Source organism: Oxyura jamaicensis, chromosome 8 (genome assembly GCF_011077185.1).
Source record: "Oxyura jamaicensis isolate SHBP4307 breed ruddy duck chromosome 8, BPBGC_Ojam_1.0, whole genome shotgun sequence".
Taxonomy (NCBI): domain Eukaryota; kingdom Metazoa; phylum Chordata; class Aves; order Anseriformes; family Anatidae; genus Oxyura; species Oxyura jamaicensis.
The window spans coordinates 18,404,691-18,425,773 of NC_048900.1; the positions used below are offsets into that span (position 1 = coordinate 18,404,691).

The window sequence follows — 21,083 nt, forward strand, 5'->3', positions numbered from 1 at the left end:
GCGAGCATCGGCTACCACTGGCCCCGAGGGGCGCGGAGCCACCGCGGAGCCGCCCATGGGTCCCCGGGGCTCGAGGCCGGGGCCCTGGGGCCTGCCGCCCCCCCCTCCGCCTCCCCCGGCTGCTGCTGGCGCGCTGCAGGCCGGCAGGCGTCTCCGCGGCACTTTCTCCTTGGCCGTACCCTGGCTCCTTCCCTCCTTCCCTCAGCCCAAAGTTGCACGGCGGGCCCCGCTCGGCCGCCCCCGGGAGCGGTGAATTCACCGGAGTGCGCCCCCCGGGGACCCCTCGGTCAACGCCCAGTGGCGGAGATCGGCGAGGAGGCGAGAGGGACACCGCGAGGGGCAGAGCGGCCCCCTGAGCAGCGAGGCGGGGAGCCCCGGCTGGCTCACGGCTCGGCTGCGGAACGCAGGCTCCTAGCGCCGGTCCTTTCCTGCCCAAAACCCCGTCCTAGAAAGGGGGGTTTGGGATTGTGGTGGGGGGTTTGTTTCCCTCTGGGTTGCTGCGAAACGGCGAGGATCCGCTCCGACCTTTCGGGATGGGCGCGATGCGCAGCTCCCAAGGTCAGGGAGCAGCGGCTGGGCGCAGCTCGGCGTGGCCGGGGGCACAGACCCACGGGGGGACCTGGGAGACACGAGCCCACGGGAGAACCTGGGGGATCTCTTGCACCGGGCAGTGCCCGCCGAGGGCTGCTGCAGGCGGTGGCCAGAAGGGGAAACGGAGGCACAGCCGAAGATCAAAGCAGCACAAACCTGCCCTGATAATCCCACCACTTTTTTTTTTTTTTTTTTTCTTTTTAACCATTCCCTCCCATTTCTAGCTGCAGCAGTGAAATAAAAACCCTCTCAATTGCATCTGCCCACGGAATCGCTGGCACAAGGCAGGACCACTCAAGGCCTGTTAAACTCTCAGGTCCAAAGCATACTGACAATTCAGCTTAAAACTCCCACGCCACACCAGGCTCATTACCTTTGTCAATGGTAAAGGTTTATTTTTTAACTTAATCATTTGGACTCTGCTGCATACCTATGCAATTAGTGTTCCTGTTAAGAAAATTTTAACGTGTATTAAGAGAAACATGACATTAAAGGGAAACCAGATCATTAAGACCTTGCTACAGGAGGTAGTAAGAATCATAGGACTGGTCCAGAGCTCTTCAAAACCACATCGATTTTTCAAGGGTGCTAGCAATAATCCCAGGGATTAGTACCTAAAAATCACTGACACAAGGGAATACCACGGCCACGCTGGCCTTCCTCCATCCACAGCACCTGCTGGGCAGCGGAGGAGCAGTCTCAGGAGTTTAGGACCAAAGGAGATGTTCACTCGTAGCTGAGAGCATCTTCCCAAGGCCAGTTTCAGCTCAGCATGGGAGGACAAAGGATTATGTGTCTGTGTGATAGTTTTATCCCTACCATGTATAGCTAAAAGTAAAACGTATGGGTTACAGTGAGTGCAAAATCCAGCAGAATAGGTTTTCTGTAATTTTCCCCTCATTTTTTTAAGTCCTTTGTATATCCCCAGTATAGCTGTTTGCCCTGTCTTGCTGAAAATATCCATATAGTTATCTTTATAGAATCCTAAATAACCCCTTATACATTTCCAATTGGAATTCAATCATAAAGTCATTTTCATGTATTTTATTAGAAACATCTTCATTGAGAGGATTTGGTCCATCTGTTAAAGAGACATTATTCTTAAAAAGGGAGTAATAGAAATGTAAAAATATACATCTTGACTGGCTACTTTTTTACCATAGTTTTAATATATATCATTAACACATCATACTTTTTGTCAAATGAATGTAACTACAGATAAGCTTTTGTTGACCTGAGCCTTTTGCTTAGTTGATGAGAACAGGACTTAGCCATGAAACAGTCAAGAACACAACAAAAAGTATGTGGGGTTAGCAGTTTTTCTTGGAGAAGAGGTGTGAGAGAGGAACTCTTCCATTTGGAGCAAAAAAAGTCTACTGGTTTCTGTAAGATTTTTTAACACCCCCCAAGAAAGTTGAAAATAACTGCAGAATTGGGCCTTGTGTTAATATTTGCTGAAGCTGAAGTGTGTTCTCCTACATGGACTCAACTGCAGGACTAATGTTTATTTTCCCCCATTTTCATCAAAAATGCCTGGAAGCATATTTATTTCTAAATACAAAAATGGAGTTTTACAACTCTAAATTGTAAAAGTGAGTTTTAAGCAATTGGTAAAATTTTAGATAGAGACCTTTCAGTGTCTGTTTCAAAAGCACGTGCTTCCATGAATTCTCGTTAAATCCAGACTGGGATATAAGAATACTCGGCAGAAGCATCTATCCTTTTGGCAAATAAAATACTATTCAAGCAATTAATTTTACTTCATATGAATCAGCATCTGTTTCTTTAAAACAGGAAAATTGTATACGTATACCCCTAGCAGACTTGAATATGATCCTTTGTTTTTTACTCAGCCACAACTATTTGAAGAGTATATATATATATAAAAAAAAAGTATAACAAGTCAAGTCTCTTCTCACCATCAAAACTGCCTATTATTTGCCTTTTGCTATATCCCTATTAAATAAGTACCTCATTCCATATGTACTCCACAAGTAAGTACAGACAAATACATTTTCCTTAAAATCTCGCTTTGTTGCAACATCACAAAATATCTAGCTTGAAAACACTAAAAGAAACATTACCCTCCTAGCAAAATCATTCAATAATGTTTATCTACCCCTTTCACTAACATTAAATTTTGTGATGTTCCAGGTTCAGCTATATATTCTATGTGCATTGCACTCAAATCACTTTGGTGAACCTGCTGGATAGAGTCCTTGAAAAAATAAAAGCAAATTTCTAGTGATTTTTGAAATAAGCACAAGTGCTGTGTGTCAGTTAGCATTTCTAGGGACTATCTGTAGGACAGTAACAACTGGAAGAGATTTACCTGTCAACTTTCTACATGGAGAAGGTGCATCTGAGAAAGATGATTTAACTTGTGGCAAAACATAGCCAAATTATGATGTCTATAAATATGATCCTGTTGACTCCATTAGAGGTTTTGTTTGTTTGTTTCCATAGAAGTGCAGCTTACATATGCCTGTTCTTAAAAGGATGATTTAAAAATGTTTGAACAACTTGGTAAATATTTTTTTGTATTGCCTGAAGAGTCAGTTGTCCCATGAGAAATGGTTTACACAGATTTATGCAACCTATTTTTATATTACCGGAGTTTTATGAAATGACTGAACTTTAAATACTAGCAACTGACATTTTCTCCTACCTGTATATACTCTTGTGAATAACATATCAATGAACGTATAATTAGATGTAACGTTAGCAGACTGACAGAGAGGTTGTATATGTGTAGTACAGTAGCAACAGCTAAAATTGGCGTAATATAAAGACATGGTTTAATTTGGCACACAGTAAAGTAACAAACTATCATATGATCTTACCATTTCAACTGAAAACTGAAAGAGACAAATTTTGATTGTTTCATTTAGAAAAAAAAAATGAAAAAAAAATATTTTTGCAGACAAGTTTATAAAAGCAAAGTGCAAATGATATAAACCATAATAGGAAATATCTAATGTAATGTCTTAAAACTTTGGAAATATATCTTTACAATTACCGATCTTTTAAACTAAGTAATTGATTTAAGTGTTGCTTGGGAAAAAATATATATATATATATATACATATATATATATTAAAGTCATCAATAAAGTAAGAGAATTCTGCAGCTGTTCCTAACAAATAAATGTAATATGAATTTGCATTATACATGGTTTACTTCAGTAATCAATTTTAATGACTTGTAATCTATATCATTATTTAAGAAATGACAAAATCATTGACTTACTCATAACACTTGCTAATTGTTTTTAAAAAATAAATTCTACACATGACTAAGGAAACACCCATTTCCATTTGCTTTATGTTAAATCAACATCTAACGACTCATGGTGATTTCATTCAAAGAAAACAGAAGGAACACATTAGCTGTGTGGTTAAAGAGATTGATGGGCTTCAAACATCTTAACCATGGATGTTTTTTTCCAACTGTAGAAACTCATGTTTTTAATTTAAATAGCTTCAAGAAAATGAAGATTGTTTTATTCAACAAAGCTGTTGTTTCTTGTTTCTTAGACAGAAATTAATTTAATTTTGTTTAATTAAGTAATATTAGAAACAACCTTGTTCAGAGAAAATGCGGCTATGAAACAAAGTATGTGTATTCCATATTAACTAGGTATTCTGAAACACAATTTTTGTATCATGTTAAGAAATAAGAAGACATCAATAAGATTTTTAACAGTGAGTTTGGATGCATGTTTTTATGTTCATTGCAGTTGTCTCTCTACTTTTTGAAAAGTGAATGTAGGGGAGCGATGGAGCTGTGTTATTGATGTAGTACATTCCTTACTGTGGGCTTTGGGTATTTATGGGTGTGTGCTGGTGGAGAAGAGTTTACAGTTTAATTGTACAGGCATTTATAAAGCCCAGAGTTTTTGAGATTGAGCTGTTAGGAGTCACGTAGCAGAACACTTTTAAAAAGAGACAAGAACAATTCCCTGTTTTCATATGAGAAGCTCAGTACAGAAGCTGAAACAATGATGTCAGAAAAGGAACTACAGTGATGAGCCTTGGAGAAAGAGATGTCATGAGATCCCAATTCTCCAAATACTCTTGCACATTTCTAGATTCCCTTTTCTTCAGCTGCTATACCTGCCTAGACATTATTTCTACATTCAGGCAGCAAATAGCTTTTTTAAAATTATTATTATTATTTATTTTTTTTTTTTAAAGAAAAGAAGCAAGGCCCAAGAGAATAGTAAGAAATTAAATAGATTTTTCTATTTAAAATTACTGTAATTTTGCCTGGCAGGTAGGGAGATCCTTCTCCTCCTCCCCCTTTCAATTTACTATGACTTTGCTAAATCTTTGTATCTCTTTCAACCACTAATCTGCAGCCAAAGGAGAGCCCCATGTCTCATACTGGCAAGTGTGGTGATCACTGCGTGTTCTCATCACCTCTTTGTCTCGTTACCCTACTGCTTATTATAACAGAGCAGAAAGATTTGAAAGAGAATAGGGGAAGAACTGCCTGTCTATGCCAAACCCCTCTACCTCTTATGATTTGCTTTATCAAACTCCAGCTGTGGATCTAAAGCTTACATCCATTATGAGTGCTTTTAACTATAATATTACCTAGTGTAGCTGGACACTCTCTTCCGTTGATGTGTGTCACAAAATGAAAGGTGATGCAAGAAAGATGAACAAAGCATGGAGAATTCAAAGGCAAACCATTATATTTGCAATTATGAATCCATGAAGGCTTTTCTGTTCTTACCCAAGAACCTAATATAAACAACCTAGGTATTATTAAATTCCACGTTACTGACAGCATAGGCCAAGATTTGTAGAGATACTTGTCTTTATCTGCACAGTTTTACAAACCCGTAAGGATTCAGAAAACTATGTTTAGGGTATGGTTAAATTTACTTTCTTGAGAAGTTACGGGATAAAATACATCAAATTCTTGGACCACCAAGCAGAACTCAGGCCTCCCCATTCCAACTGACTGCGCAGATCATTAAGCTACAGTCATGTTCCCTCTGGTGCTCTTGCATTCTGGCCCAGTGAATCCTGAATTGTTTTCTGCTTGGTGCACAACTTTAACAGGAGAAGTGGAGAATATCTCCATCTGCAATCAAGCTGTGGGTTAGAGAACTCTTTAGCTGGCGAGAGAGATGCATTTGAGTCCCTTCAGGCAGGGGAGAGAACTGATCCTGTTTCACACACTGGACAAGGCTCCAATTGCCAGTTGTAAAATAAAGCTACACATTTAAAAGAAAGTGGTGATTACTGATGAGTTTAGTGACAGGATAACTGTGTTGGTGTGTGCCAGGTTCTCTTTGAGCATGACTATTGCCTTTAGCTGCTCAGTTTTGTTTCACAGTCTTAGCAATGATGTAGGCACGGAGCTCTTTAGCCTGGTTTGTCTTGACTCAAGTAGTATTAGGCATGAGGAGCATTAGAGCTCTAAATTTTGTAACAAAACATGGAAGTGCCTACTGAACAGCACTGAAGCAGAGGATTTCTTAAGGGCCTAAATTCCTTCCATGTTTCTTCTCAATAGTCTAGTTGTTGGAATTCTATACCATGCCAAATGAAAATCTGGTCCACAATCACAATAATTGAGTTCAGAGATATGGTAAAAGGTTAGGAACATGAAAATACAGGGTGTTCAGTATGAGTCACAAAAAGAAAAGAACCTCCCACTGTGTTTTCCCTATGCCATGATTGCAACTTTCAAAGCTCCTTATCAAACAACAGGAACTGAGAGCCATATTTACTTCCAAACTTATATATTTGCTTCCAAACTTATACATTCTAGTTCACATTTACTGTTTTCCCAGTATGCAACCAGGTTTTAATCTGTAAGTGCAAGTGTTTTTTGTTGTTGTTGTTTTGTTTTGTTTTGTTTTGTTGCTTCATGTTGTTGTTGGGTTTTATTTAAACTGTTCAGTTAATCAAGGCAACGTGATGCTTTATGTATATGTCATCTAGTTCTGTTTCTCAGTTTCCCGTGCCACTCTGGAAGTACTCATAACCCTAATCTGACTGGTTATACTTGCTTTGATTTTTTGTGGTTTAAACCAAGGACTTGGTCCCTTATATATTTTTTTTTTCTTATAAGAATATATTTTTTCCTCTTGTTACTGATTGCTATTGAAATGCTGACAGTTATGTGATTGGCTCCCTCTGGAGCAGATACCAGAGATGCATCATGGATCACTGGTCAGAGAGCGAAGGAACAGCAGCAAATTCATTCTTTCCCCCTCCCCATCCACTCGGTACATCAGTAATGCTTTGCAATCCATCTTGGATGGCATTGGCAGAGAATAGAGAGGGAAACCCAGATTTGTTTCCAGGCTTACATCTTCTAGTTCACATTTTGTAATGCTTGCATTACATTGCCAGGTGTAACTCTGGCAGCTGTAAGAACAGTCATTTTCCTTCACTGAAACTGCCTATAAAAGCCTCTGTTTCAGTAATGATTTGTTATACATTACAAACACCTGCAGCACATGGGAATTAATATCACTAAAGTATAGGGATCAAAGATATTCCACCTTTTTTTTTTTTTCTCTAATTAAATGATCATTTACTTCTGACAGACCTCAATGTTTTTGACAAATAGTATTCGAATCTGATTGAAGGTATGGTTACGCCTTTCTAAAAACACTGCAGTCAAAGAATGATATTACTACCATGTTCCTCCTGTTGTGAGGAATACCGATTGACTGTTTAGTATTACTGCTAATTAGAAATATTAAAATATATTCAATAACTAATTAAGATGCTATTTCCCATTCCATTATGAGCACTGGCTTCTGTCTGTTGAATAATCAGCACCAAAATATGATATTTTGTATTGTGTCTGATAAGTCACAGTACTGCATGTAATATATCAGTAAGACAACACACTTAAGCTTTTATTGCATGCTTGAAAAGCAAAACGGGAACTCTGTATGCATTTGCACAGGACAGGGAGAATTTCCTGCATATGCAACCACTGAATCTTACTGAGGAATAAACCAGAAATTTGCATTGTACCATTTAGGCAGCCAGTTCTGCCTTTCTGTTTTCTCTTTCTGTCCCCTCTATTATGGATGCATTGGTCTAGTTTGCTTTCTTTAGAATTTTTGTTGATAGTAAAATGAATGTGCAAATTCCCTATCAGTTGTATATATTAATATAATTCCCTCTCAAATACAGCTCATTGAAATTAGCACTGGTAAAAGGTGAGATACATATTCATACGGTTATTTACATAAATCCCATTCAACTTTATGCACTCTGAGCTTTAATGCAAAGTATCTACTACCACAGGTAATTTTAGCACAAGCAAAACAGCACATAAATGACATCTGACTTGTATGTCTTTAAATAAACAGATTATTAGAAAAATATATTTTTGACTTTGTAATTTATATGAATAAAGATATACTTTAGTATCCTGCATATTTTGACTTTACCACTTAATGCAACCAACTTTTGAGTTTCCAAGGTATTTATTGGTCAAAATTTATCACCTTACAATCCATTATCATGGCAAACCTTACCAATTAGATTTTTTATTACAGTGCTAAAGCTGGCAGGCCAGCTCTGTTCTGCCTTACAACTGAATTCAAACACATTTTCAAAAAGATTTGTACATGTTTGTTAATTCACTTGTTTCCTTTGAAAAAAAAAATAGTGTCTCTAAGGCTGGAAGTTGAAAAGAGTGGTGCATTTCTCCAATGAAACACACACAATGGGATCTTTGCAAATTATATACATTATGCATGGCAATTTATGATACAGTATAAGATTGTGTGTTAATTTATGAATAAACTAAACTTTTCAGTAAGAATAACAGTACATCCTAGACCACAAAGTAAGTTTTGTAAAAATAAATATATACTGGAAATCGATCAATGGAGCAGAAATTTTTATCAGTTTATTATAAGAAAAGTCATTGGGTCATTATATAGGTTTAGGGAATTTAGGCGTCACCTATTCCTTGTTGTGAAAGACATTTGTGACTAAAAAGATATATTAAAATCTACTATGTGCAGGTGCAGATTCTACTTAGCAATGCAGCTCTGTTAGTATAAGTGATGTTTTTCTAAGTAAACAGAGGAGATGCAAGGTCATGAAACAGGCAATGGCACATATCTCTCAGAAAATTAGTCTTTACTGTACAGGTCTGCAATTTTTATATTTTCCTTAGCATATTGCAGCAACACATTGTGACTTATAGCAGTCTCTATTTTTCACAATTTTCCAGTTAATGAAAGTAATGTTTAAATACTCTGAAGTTAGATTATTAACTTCTACAAAATAGAAACAGATGTGTGTCTTAGTATGCCATTAAATTTATGATTTACATAGTATTCCTGAATACAGCTGAGCAGAGGCCAATGATTCTAATTTGCTCTAGATTTACAATAACCTGATCTGGTTTTTGTAAGTACTGAAACACTTTAAACAAAATTAGAAAGCCGTTGTGCTTTGTGTGATTAAAGATGCAATTCCCTTTGGGGTAATGAGAAGAGTTAGAACATGTTTCTTTCTTTATGGATGTTTCTATTATAAACACGAGTACCATATATTATGTATTTTTGTTACTATTTCCTTGTTTTTAATTATAAAGTAAACTGATTGAGTTGTACTGGATTTACACTGAAACTATGCCAAAATCTAGCTAAAGAATGTATGCAGATGTTCATAAAAATCCTTAAAATTCTTCAATGGGTCTTAAGGTCCTGTTAGACAAATACTAGTTCCATATAGTTTGTAGAGACCCAAACATCTCTCTGATTTAAAGCTACACAATTTAAAGATTTATTTAAAAAGCTAATGCATTTCTCAGCTTATTAAACTATGTTAATATACAAAATTTTACAGGACAAAGGCTCAGTGGATTCATTGCAATTGAGATCTGGAGATACAGATTTTCTGTATTTAATGGCAGAAATGACAATTGGAATGAGTGTTATAGCCTAAAATATAGCTTATCTATGAGAAATCAAGTTGTGGTGTTGCTTCACTAAGTACAGAATTCTATTAAAAAGAAGCAAAATAAGATTATATATGTAAGATATAAGCAAATGGCATGCAAGAGGAATACCCTGTGTATGAATACTTAAGGCCTGATGTAAAGGTTCTGAAAATCAGTAGAAGTTAGGCCTATAAAGATGCATGGCTTCAGGGTTAGCTGGAAATGAGGCTTTTCCAAATTCTAATCCATGACTCCTCAAAAGATTTCTTTTGAGGCCAAACTGTACATCATTTAGCATTGTAATTCACTTTTCACGTAGAAAGGTGATGTAGCAATAAATTTCAAGCATCTATTTCATAAGGGCATTTTTTATAATTATTTTTAGGCTACCTCAACTATTTCTTCCATATTACAGCCCCCAAAAAATCAAATAGTTTTTATGAACACACAAGTGCTGAACCAGGCCTTTGATTTACATAATACCCAGAATATAATTTTATTTTACAAATTATATTATTCATTTACTATTTTACATAATGCATTGAAAATAATATATGCTCAATATTATATATTCATATGTAATCATACTACAATATATGTATTTATATTTATCTTTACCTCTGATTAAATATTTAATATTATTAATCCTTTCATTTTAATTATATACAATTATCATTAAAACAGGAGCATTACCTTTTAATAAAAATTTAATCATACATTTACTGAAGCACAGGTTCAAAATGCTGCACATGGATGAGATGTCTTAAAAGTGATTGAATGCATTCAATTTATTTGGTCACTCACTCTTCCAGTGCACTTAGAGATTGCCATTTGTGCTTCACTCAAGAGATCTTCAAGAGTAAATTCCCTACTGCCTTCTTTGACTTGGGATCATAGTCTTAGCCAGTCATATAGACTAAGCCACAAGCGTAACTCACAGTCTCTATTTTGCTTTCACTTTTACTAGTGCAGCCCTTGATATGTATAGCATATGGTCTGTTACAAGTATTTTTGCACTGGGTTGTGGGCCGGCATGAAGCAGCACTGGCAGAATTTTTGACCCAGGCAGGCTGATGTGAACATACTTCATTTTAAGAAAGGAGGAGGACTGCTATGCTGGGGGACCTGACTTAGCAATATGAAGGTTTGAAAAAATGGTAAGAGAAAAATTTTCCGTCATACACTGAGGCTGAAGTGTATAAAACTGGACTAGTTCTGCAGTTTCATATGAACTTTCTGAGAAATATTTCTATTAAACACAAAATTACTCATACAAGAGGCATTAGACTAACAACAAGACATTGGCAAACTCATTCAAACTCATTCAAGTAAAGTTTATTTTACACCTAGGGAAGAGTTAATGTTACTGAATTGTTTGTTTCCTTCTTTAGAAAATGAATATGCATATGGAATAATCTTTTGGTGGGAATGAATGGTATCATGAATGGACTTCAGAACCTCATACTTCTTTTTCACCTGTAACATAGAAAAAAGCTGAGGCCCCATTTCTGCAAACATACAGGCTTTGGTGAGCAAACTTTTGCTGAACTGAGACCATATTTTCAGTCCTACAAATACTAATGCTTGTTAAATATCATCAACAATAGTAACTTAGAAGTTGCAGCTATAAGGAAATGTGTCATCCAATGTTTTGTATTAAAATCGAGAGTAGGTTTTGGAGGAGGAGTTTTTAATTGTAAATTCATACTAAATCACTGCTTCCCAGAGCGTGGAGTTGTGTTTGCAGCAAGCAAACGTGATTAACTTGGAGAGGGAGGGTAAAAACTGCAGATGAGAATTCCACGTCTGAGGCAGAACGCCCGAAAAACTCAAATTTTAATGATAGAGCATGGGATGGTCATTATAGGGATATTCTGTATTGACAAAAAGGGAAAACACCTGGTCAACAAAGTTTTTTTTTGTTTGTTTTTGTTTTTGTTTTTGTTTCATATTAGTTATTTCAAAGTCATACTAAGCTGTCGGAAGACTTTGGTTCATTATGAACACTGTTTCTTAAAGATGCTGGGTGAGTCTGGATGCACTTAGCATAATTTATTTTCCAATCGAGTCTGAGATGCTCAGACCAACCTCTATTGAAGTTGACTTTTTTTTTTTTTTCAAAGAGAATTGAATCAAGTTTTATTTTTGTTCTAAAAGGGATTTAGTTACATTTCTTAATTGTCAGTTTTCTTCAAACAATTACTGCATGACAACATTTTTTAATAAGTGAAAATCCAATACCTTTTGTGATTTCTTGTATTAAGGCCCACTCTAAAGACATTTGTCTAGTGCAATTATTCAGCAACTCAGAATCAATGGGAAGTTCAAAACTGTATTTATATTATTTTTGAACCTTTCTAATGTGATTTAAAATTACCTTATCCCAATACCCTTTAAATCTCAAGGGGGACTGTATTTTAAATGCTACCATGGCTGGAGGGCTTTATACATTAGAATTATATTAAGTAAAGATACAATAGACTCTTTTCTACTCTTTTCTTTGTATTTTCCACAGCTACTCTGTATTAATATTGACATGGGTAAGGGAATTCAAAAACATCAGAGTGATAACAAGGCCATTTTGCAATGGCTGTTTTGTTGAGCAATGAAGCTGAATAGAGAAGGGCAGATTTTGGCTCCTCAGTTCCTGCCATTCTGATGACTTTATTGCATAAGACTCAGGTCAGAAAATTTAAGACTCTAAAATCTATAGACCACATGTTTTTAGAAAATACCACAGTAGAGATTCCAGTAAAAATTTGTAAGAGAACTTTCCGTCTTCTGATGAGACATTTTAACTTGTGCATAAATGGTCGTTGTTGAAGAGCTTCTGTCTTCATTATTTAATTCCTTTGTGGAGCTTACAGTCAACATGATCCCGTTGAGTTCTTTATTTAATATGTTTCAGAGCACAGGACACCTGCCGACTTCTTTAATAACGAGTTGTCCTCAGTTGGCTTATATGTGAAAACTGTGCAGCAGAGGCAAGTAAAGAATAACCTTAGACATTAAGACTGATTCCATTAAAAATAAAATAAAACTATGTCCAGGCTCCACACCCGAAGTCCCTAAAATAAATTTGCAAGGGCTTTTCACAGCATGGAATCCAGGTGGATTTTTTTTAATTGAATTCTGTGCCGTGTAAGTGCAGCTCAGTGAAATTCAATTTCCATGTAGGCTCCCAGGAAAGAAATACATGCTAAGTATTTTTATTGCTAATGTTTTGGATTTAGTTTCTTAAGTATTATTTAGATTTGACTGTGGACAGAGTTGCTGGTGTTTACCATAACACAGTGCTCTGTGCCTTTCTTTTGAGAAGGGACTCTTTAAAAAAGGATTGACCAAAGCTTGGAAATTTAACCATGAATAAATTCTGGGGCTTTGCATTGTATTAAGAAGGCTCTTACTCTAGTTCTTTGTGCAAACCCTATGAATTTGATGGAAAATCTCCATATTCCCAATTCAACCTATATTTTTTATCCCACTTCAATGTATTTTCTCTACTTTGTTGGCAGCCTCTTTCACACCCTGTTAGGACAAATATGGGGGAAATATTGTTACGGATGATTCAGCAAATCCCTACAGTCTCTGTCCTGTAGTTCTTAAGGGAAGAAAGCCCACTAAGATCAATGGGTACTTCTGCTCTGACTGGATGGTAATTCAAAAACAGAAATCAGACTTTGACCAGTTAGTTTATCTTGATTGGCTTTATTGTGCACTCAAACATTAACGTGATCTCTCGCACTTCCGCTGAAACACATTATTTTACTTCACAAAACTCAGATGATGAATAAAAATTATCTAACAGATGAAAACTACACTTAGCCACAGTTACTGAACATTCAAACTTTTTCTTAGCCAACAGAATCTGAAATACTTTTTTCCTTTTTTCCTTACAACTCTGCTATTTGTTTCATTTTATTTTATATTTTTAAGGTTAGTCCTTTATAACATACAAAGAAATACTGTGCACCACAGGTTCAGCCTTGTTAATTATTTCACGTTGCAATAATTAAATTAAGCAGCCATTGGTGTTATGTGAAGGGTGCTCATCTGGTGAATAAACATGTGCTCCCCTGTCAGATTCTGTCACAAAATACAAACCTAATCCAAATTATGCCCAAAATCTCTATTAGAAAACACACTGTGTGCTGTTCATACCTAAATCTACTTCCTCTTTCTCTAAGAGGAAATGTTGCTATTTACTATATTGTCTACTACATACAGTCAATTATATGTTGTCATTATACAGTTCTCTATCACATACTGCATATTACATTTTAGCTATTGCCTACTTACATTATGTTGTCTCAGAATCTTTGAGTGTTGGGCTAGGCCGAAGGCCCAGCAGACCACTGCAGTTCACTGCACGGTGCAAGAACAGGTCTCCTGGGACTTAGCACCCTGTCTCTGGCTGGAACTATGGTTCATCAAGAAGATGGTGGGTATGTACCATCTTTAGGGATGGGAAATAACAGAGGCATAAATGTTTGTGAGTACATATAGATCAACTGGCCAACGGTTCTGATCTGATTCCACACTAAGAGCAGATGTGTAGGCAATGTGGAGCTACCTGAGCTGAAGGCCGGGGAGACCTTTGGGCTACAGCTTCCTGCAGCCATCGTCATCAGGGCAGGCTTTTGGAAGAAGACTGTATTCTCCAAAGACTCTTTGTCATAATTCAGCTTCCTTTTATTGTAATTCTGTACAGAGCAGCCAAGCTACCCACAGGACAGATAAAATGATATATATTTGTTCATTTCATCTCATGTCTCTTCTTCCTTTGCTCCATACAATTATTTTGTAACACATGAAGAAAAATGTTTATGTTCTGTCTAATTCAGTCTAAATCAAATGTTAAAAGGTGACAATCTCTTCAAACATTACTGATCATTACTTACAAAACTATATTTAAAAATTGTGAAAACAAATGCTTTGACCTTGTGAGCTATGGAAATATTTAAAAAACAAATCTGCTATGCTTTTTTGGCTAATAGTTGTGATTTGCATAGTTGAACCTTGAATGCCGTCATAAATAGCTACAGATCCAGCTTGGCATAATGCCCAGCAATGTTAGGGTGCCAGACAAAAAATCGGGTCAACCACTTACCAAGTAAGTCATTCTGTCTCAACAAGGTGATGTTTAACAAAGAAGCTACAACACTGTAGACAGATAACATATTCAGCTGCTGTTCAGAAAGACAAGAACTTTTCATTTATCAGGATAATCTACTACTCGTAATCAGTACACCAAGTGAACTCCCGCTTGTAAAAAAGAGAAAAGCCCATCAATTGTTTTTGCTAATTAAGATGAATATTATTCCTGTGAAATGAACCAAAAGTTCTGTGTAAACAGAATCCCAAAAGAGATCTATAATCTAAAATAATAATTGCACAGAGTTTTAATTGAGAGGAAAGTGAGAACTATTTTTTGTCTCCTGTTTTTAGCTGCAGAGGTCCTCCTACATATGTTAATAGTTCTTTTATGTTCTCAGTTTATCTAAAACATGATTTTTCATATATCAAAAACAGTTATGGAATTCAAAATTCATGACAAAATGGCTATATATTTAATTAAACGCTACCGCTAAATATTACATATTTAGGAATAACTTGAGATAACATAATTTCTTAACATACACAGAGAAAAGTCCATTTTTAGATTAAAATCTACATGTTGTGACTGTTCAAAGTAATGTGCATTTAATCTTTATTCATTAAACACAGATAGAGTAAGAAATGAGATTTTTTTTTTGTTTGTTTGTTTGTTTTCCTTAAACTTGTATTAATTATATTGAACAATTTGTTTTCTTCTGAGACATTTATCTTGTTTTCAGGATTAAAAAAGCCTTGCAGGGAGTAGTATGAGGAAGCTCAGTTTCCCATTCCTTAAACAATAGACACCCAACTTTAAAATATATTTATATTTGAATTAACATTTACATAAGGGAAATCCATAATCAGCAGAGTAACGCTACATTCCAAACAAGTCAGGGAAAACTCACTGAGGTGTATATGGTTCTACACATAAAAATGAATTCTCCCCAAAATAATCTATTACTGTCTTTGTTGTAGTAACCCTTAAGGTCCAAGCCTTTGTCCTATTGCCTTCACTTATAGTATAGATCACACACTTGGCCTCAAAATAAAAATAATTACAATTTCACTTAGCATGCAAATTTTGAGTTATAAATTACCTCAAATCAGGATACTGGCTGAATACATTTGTTTTCATGAAAAATGAAATGTTGTGCCTCTTTTTTGCCCTTCCCCCAAGCCCTCTTCACAAGATCAGCCTCAGGCTAAAATGGTTTTAAGTAGACTAAAGCTGCTGGTAAACACTTACCTTTGACAATATTATTGCCTAATGAACATTGCAGAAAAGGGTGTATGCAGTGCAAGCGTCTGTCTGTGGCTGCAACCTACATATGATCCTTGTGCCAAGTACGTACTGCTAATAGGCAAACATACACAAAAGAGACAGACCCTTTGATAGTTCAATCCCAAACCTACTTAACTGTCACACAGATAATCTTTTTGATTAAAAATGACTCAAAATCTTGAATATTTTTATGTTTGTGGATGAAGGAGGTTAAATGCAGTTCTCATGCCTGTTTGCAACTGTTTTGTGTGTGTGTGTTTTCCTTAGTTCAATGTGACTTATTTCTTTTTATCCCAGACATGTTCCAAAAGGATCCTCAGCCCTGATCCTTCTGAAATACTCAAGGTTAGCAGGCAGGTAAAAATAAATCACAGACTTTGCCAAAGCAGACCTCATTGTTACTATCAGAGGGCTAGATCTATAGGTTAAAAACAAGTGTTTTAAAACAGCTTCACCTGCAAGTTCTACTTTCCTATAAAAAAGTTTCAAAGAAAAACTAAGCTGCCTTGTTCATTGGAAATCATGTTATCGTTCTTAAAGTTCATCATAAAACTTGTGTTTTGCTATTGGTTTTCTTGAAGGCTGGCAACTTTGATACCATTTATATAAAAGACAACAAAAAAATCAGTCCCACATATTTTAAATGTATTGTTGTTTTATGCTCTTATGCATTAAGGTTTTTGAATAATCTGTTTAAAGGGTCTTGAGTTTCTTTTGGGATTAGATGGAAGATCTTTCAAGTGTAACAGTAAGAAGTAGTCACATTTCAAGTCAGAATTTGTGCTCCGATGGGATATTTTTTGAGTAATATTTCTTTCCATTTTAACAGTAGTTTCACTTCATGATGGTTTTATGTTGATTTCAGACTACAGTGGGAAAGATTTTTTTTAATTTATTTTTTTTTTAATGAATGCCCAAGACCTGCTGAAAAACATTTCTCCTTAGCAATGTGCTCATAGGATTCTGTATGGTTTGCTCAGACATGTTATTTTAGGATGACCTTTACATGTACAGTATGATGAATTTTTCTTTTTATTTGATTGCAAAGATGTTATGATCAAGGGGTAAAATAAATACCCCTTTTTGATGGCCTTTTTCAGCCATCAAAAAAAGAGTGACAAATGAAACAATCTTTTTTTTTTTTTTTTTTTTTTTTTTAAGCAACCTGATGGCATGCAGAAGAATTGATGTCTCTGAAAAATATGTATTTTTAATTCACAGATACAGCAAGGCCCTAGTGAAACATAAATATAGATCAATCTTACACAATTCAAATAGTAACACATATTATGGAACTCGCCATTTTGAAGCCTAAAGAAGAGAGAGATTTATATTCTCCACTGATGGAATGAAAATGTATTTAGGTGTATGGGAATCCATACATTATAAGAGATTATACAGAAAAATTAAAAGTTGAGCATTCTGAGGTCAGTAGCATTTTTAAGACAGATGCTAAATCCTGACTTTTGAAGAATTAGTATAATGTTCTGCAAATCTTTTCTAGGTAGCTTACAGGATTTGAATATTCAAATATTTTCAGTTGTACAAGCCATATAATTATGAAATTGTACAGTACAGTTATTTCTTAAGCAATTTGGCAATTTTAAAATAATTTACCTTATATTCTTTGTTATCAGAAACAGAAATAGCTTTCTGCTTACCATTCTGGAAAAGATGGAATTAATCATTCTGCCATAAAGACCCTAGAAAGCAAAGAAAATGTTATTAGTTATTATACTCTCATCTGCAGGGATTCTAGCTGCCAAACAATGCATCACCATCAATATATATATATATATATATATATATATGTTCAAATCATAGATCAATAGTTTAATGCAGTTTTGAATATATATTACATGTACTTAGCAGGTACTGGATTAGAAAAAAAGTACTGGCTATTGTGCATATCTGTATATAGAACTGCATGCCAGCTGGAATTTATCTCTACAGTGTTCATAAAATATAGGCATAGGATCTTGGCATCCAACTAGTGATAGTACTTTAGAAAATAAAAATTCAGGCTGGCTGTTACTCTTCTATGGAGTGGGAGAAAACAGGGTAAAGCATGTACATAAATGGTTATATATATATGTACAAAGAGATAATTGTCAACAATATGTTAAACATTTTCTTCTTAACTAATTTTTAAATATTTTATGGTTATTAAACTAATTAATCAATCTTTACATTTTGCTTTAGGAAAATATAAGTTCTGGGCTGTAAGTCTGTAATGATTAGGCTGGAGTACGAAGTCCATCACACACCTCTTCAGCATGCTTTAATTGTGGCTTGGAAATGAAAGAAAGGATACCAGTTAACTCTCTTTCCTTCTTTCCACTCTAGTGTCCCTTTCAGTCTGTCTTACACCTGACATAGTAGCTATTCTGCTTTCTTTAGAAAGAAATGAATCACTGCCACCAGCTCCTTCAATTAAAGGCTGAGCAGAGAGTGATCACTTTCCCTCAGTAGCTACACGGAGAGGATTCTGACTTTTCTATAACATCTTATGCTATATGTGCCAATTGTACAGCTCAAGAATAAAAAGTTTTCAGGACAGTAGGGTAAATTTTGCCATCATTTCTCACACATTATCTCTCAACATTACTCCCACTGAAACAGCCAGGGCTAGGTACAGAAACTGCCTTGTGTAAGCTTTTCAGAGGTAAAATAAGGAGGTGGGTTTTTTTGTTTATTTGTTTGTTTGTTTTTGTTTTTAATCAAACATGAAAGGGGGAGAATTAAGGAATTCAATTTAAAATTATGTTTAGAAAATGTTACTATAACCAACAGATAAAGTCACAAACCACTTTGAAAAAAAAAAAAAAAATTCATCTAGGTAGGGCTATTAGCTTTAAAGACAAAAATTACAAACTGAACTAAATGACAGATTGATTCTAGGTTCTCAGCATGAGAGCATGCACTGCTGGATGAAATATCGCTATTTACTGGTAAGGGAGTGTCCAGGTAGTGAAGAATTCCCCGGGACAGGAGTTACTTCCGTTCAAGGAGTTTACCTTGGGCAAAAAGGGAGTTTCCACAGTGCTCAGCGCTGCAGAAATTCAGGCCCAATCTAGGTTGCAGCACAGCACAAGAAACAGGGAGCCTGGATAAAGCTAATGTAAATTAGAAGAGTCCCCCCAGGCTGCTCTAATTTACGCGGAGATTCATTGGCCTGTATCCAGCCTTGAATCCCAGCATCCACAGAGAAGCCTTAAAGCCACTTTTGCTCCGCTCTTTGCGGGCTACAGCTTCTTTACTGTGCTTTGTGTGAGACTTAGCACAGAATATCTCCCTTACTTCATTTATGAAGCTCTGGAAAATAGAATCTCCCTCAGCCAAGGGAAGAGCACTGCACGTAAGTTTGAAATGAGCCCTTTGATGATGTCTCTCAGTGGAGCCAAGTTCCCACAGAGCACTGGGTCTGCGGCCTTCCCAGCGGTCCCGGCTCCTCAGCCCTCCCTGCTCTCAGGTGCCCTGTTTGGGTGAGGTAATCATTAATCCACTGCATGTTCAGGGCTGTTACATAAAAAAAATCCATTCATCTCAGCAAAGTAACACTTGCCTTTCCTCTGCACAGCTTGCGAGTCCCCCTGCCACCGAGCCATAATTATTTTTGTCAAAGCTATTTGTAAACCAATAAAATGTCACCATTTCATAAATGAACAAAAGTTCCCCCTGACTTCAAATGAAATTATATTCATGGAAGGCTGGATTTTGCCTCTAGATCAAATCTTTAATTATTAAGATTCCACAGCATGAGTTACAGCGTTGTAAGACACGAACTGAAAATTGTGGTCCTATCCCCTACGTATCAGCCAAGTATGGAAGCCTCCAGACCGATGTATACGTTGTTTGGTGCTTTCGCACAAATATTCCCCTGCAGTCTTTGCAGCAATGTTTTTGTCTGAAGTTAAGCATACACTGTAATGTTCTGCTAAACCACGGCTTAAATTCTTCCATGGATTCAGAGGAGCAAAGCAGCTGGAAGTAAAATAAGTTTAGTATGACAGCTAATGTATGAGTTCTTTTTAGACATAAATCATTTTTAATAACAGGTTATTTGCTTGTGTATAGAAGAGAATTATTATTTTAGAAGTGAGTCAAGGCTTCTCCTAGCTTTTGCTTTCACTGGCTCAAATAAATAACCTGAGTGGATGTGAGTATGACCACCCAATTCTCAAATCTGGTTTGAGAAATGCTAACAAGTTTTTGATTTGCTTTTTTCCAAACCCAATTTGTCTATTAATGTTGCAACTACTTTCAGTGTCTCTGGCAGTGGCATTAGAAATGTCAAAAAAAAAAAAAAAAAAAAAAAAAGTACTCAGTTCTGTAGTTCCTGCTTGCTCACTACAGTTTCAGAATCAATAAACAAAATTGAATATTTTTAATCAGTAGCTCCTGAAGAGGGCAGCACGTTCTAGATATTATTGAACTGTAAGCTTTGACAGCCCTGGCTTTATTGTACTACACACAGAAAAGGGGGAATAAAAACATTCTGGATACTTTTTGTAGCCAGTTCTCATGATACAAGAAGTCAGGAAAAGTTCTAGGCTGTTACAGACCAAGGTCAAAACTGTATTTGATTATTAAAGAAAACATTCAAATTAGCTACCTGAAGCAATGTATTTAGAAAGAGATCAACAAAATACCAGCAAGGAGTACTTCCACGAGGAATATGTTTTATCTTTAACACTGTAGATAACTTTTCCTATTGGCAGTGCATTGACTATCAAAACTACTAAAGGGGTTAGATTTAATTATCTCACTTCTTTGCACATTTCATCTCAATTGCTATGGCAACATTCAGTTGCCTCAGCAGCAATGTACACTTTAATCAGATATTTCTTCACTCATTTCTCTGTGCACCACAGCAGTGTAGTCAAATTTACAGCCAAACTCTGATGCATCTGATAACACCTCTTAGGAATTCATGGTTAGGTTTCCCCTGCCCCTCACCCATACCCACAAATATTTCTAGAGAGTTTTGCACCCTGATGACAAAGACTTTGGGAATGAAAAGTGTGTACACTTTAAATCTTTTGTACTTTACTGATCGTATGTTGTTTTTCTGCCACCATTCCCCTTTTCACATGGCTTCTACTTATTCAGTAACTTCCCATCAAGCTACAGGCAGGTCTTCTGGTCCCTGCAGGATCTCTGTCGGCTG

General features: G+C 36.2%; 1 protein-coding gene across 1 annotated transcript in view; it reads right to left on the reverse strand.

Annotated features, from left to right (window-relative positions):
* Positions 1 to 21,083, reverse strand: part of ADGRL2 (adhesion G protein-coupled receptor L2) — a 326,276-nt gene that overhangs the window by 160,485 nt on the left and 144,708 nt on the right. The window contains exon 3 of the mRNA XM_035333937.1: positions 17,575 to 17,616. The gene's annotated coding sequence lies outside the window, so the exon portion shown is untranslated. The remainder of the gene's footprint in view (positions 1 to 17,574; positions 17,617 to 21,083) is intronic.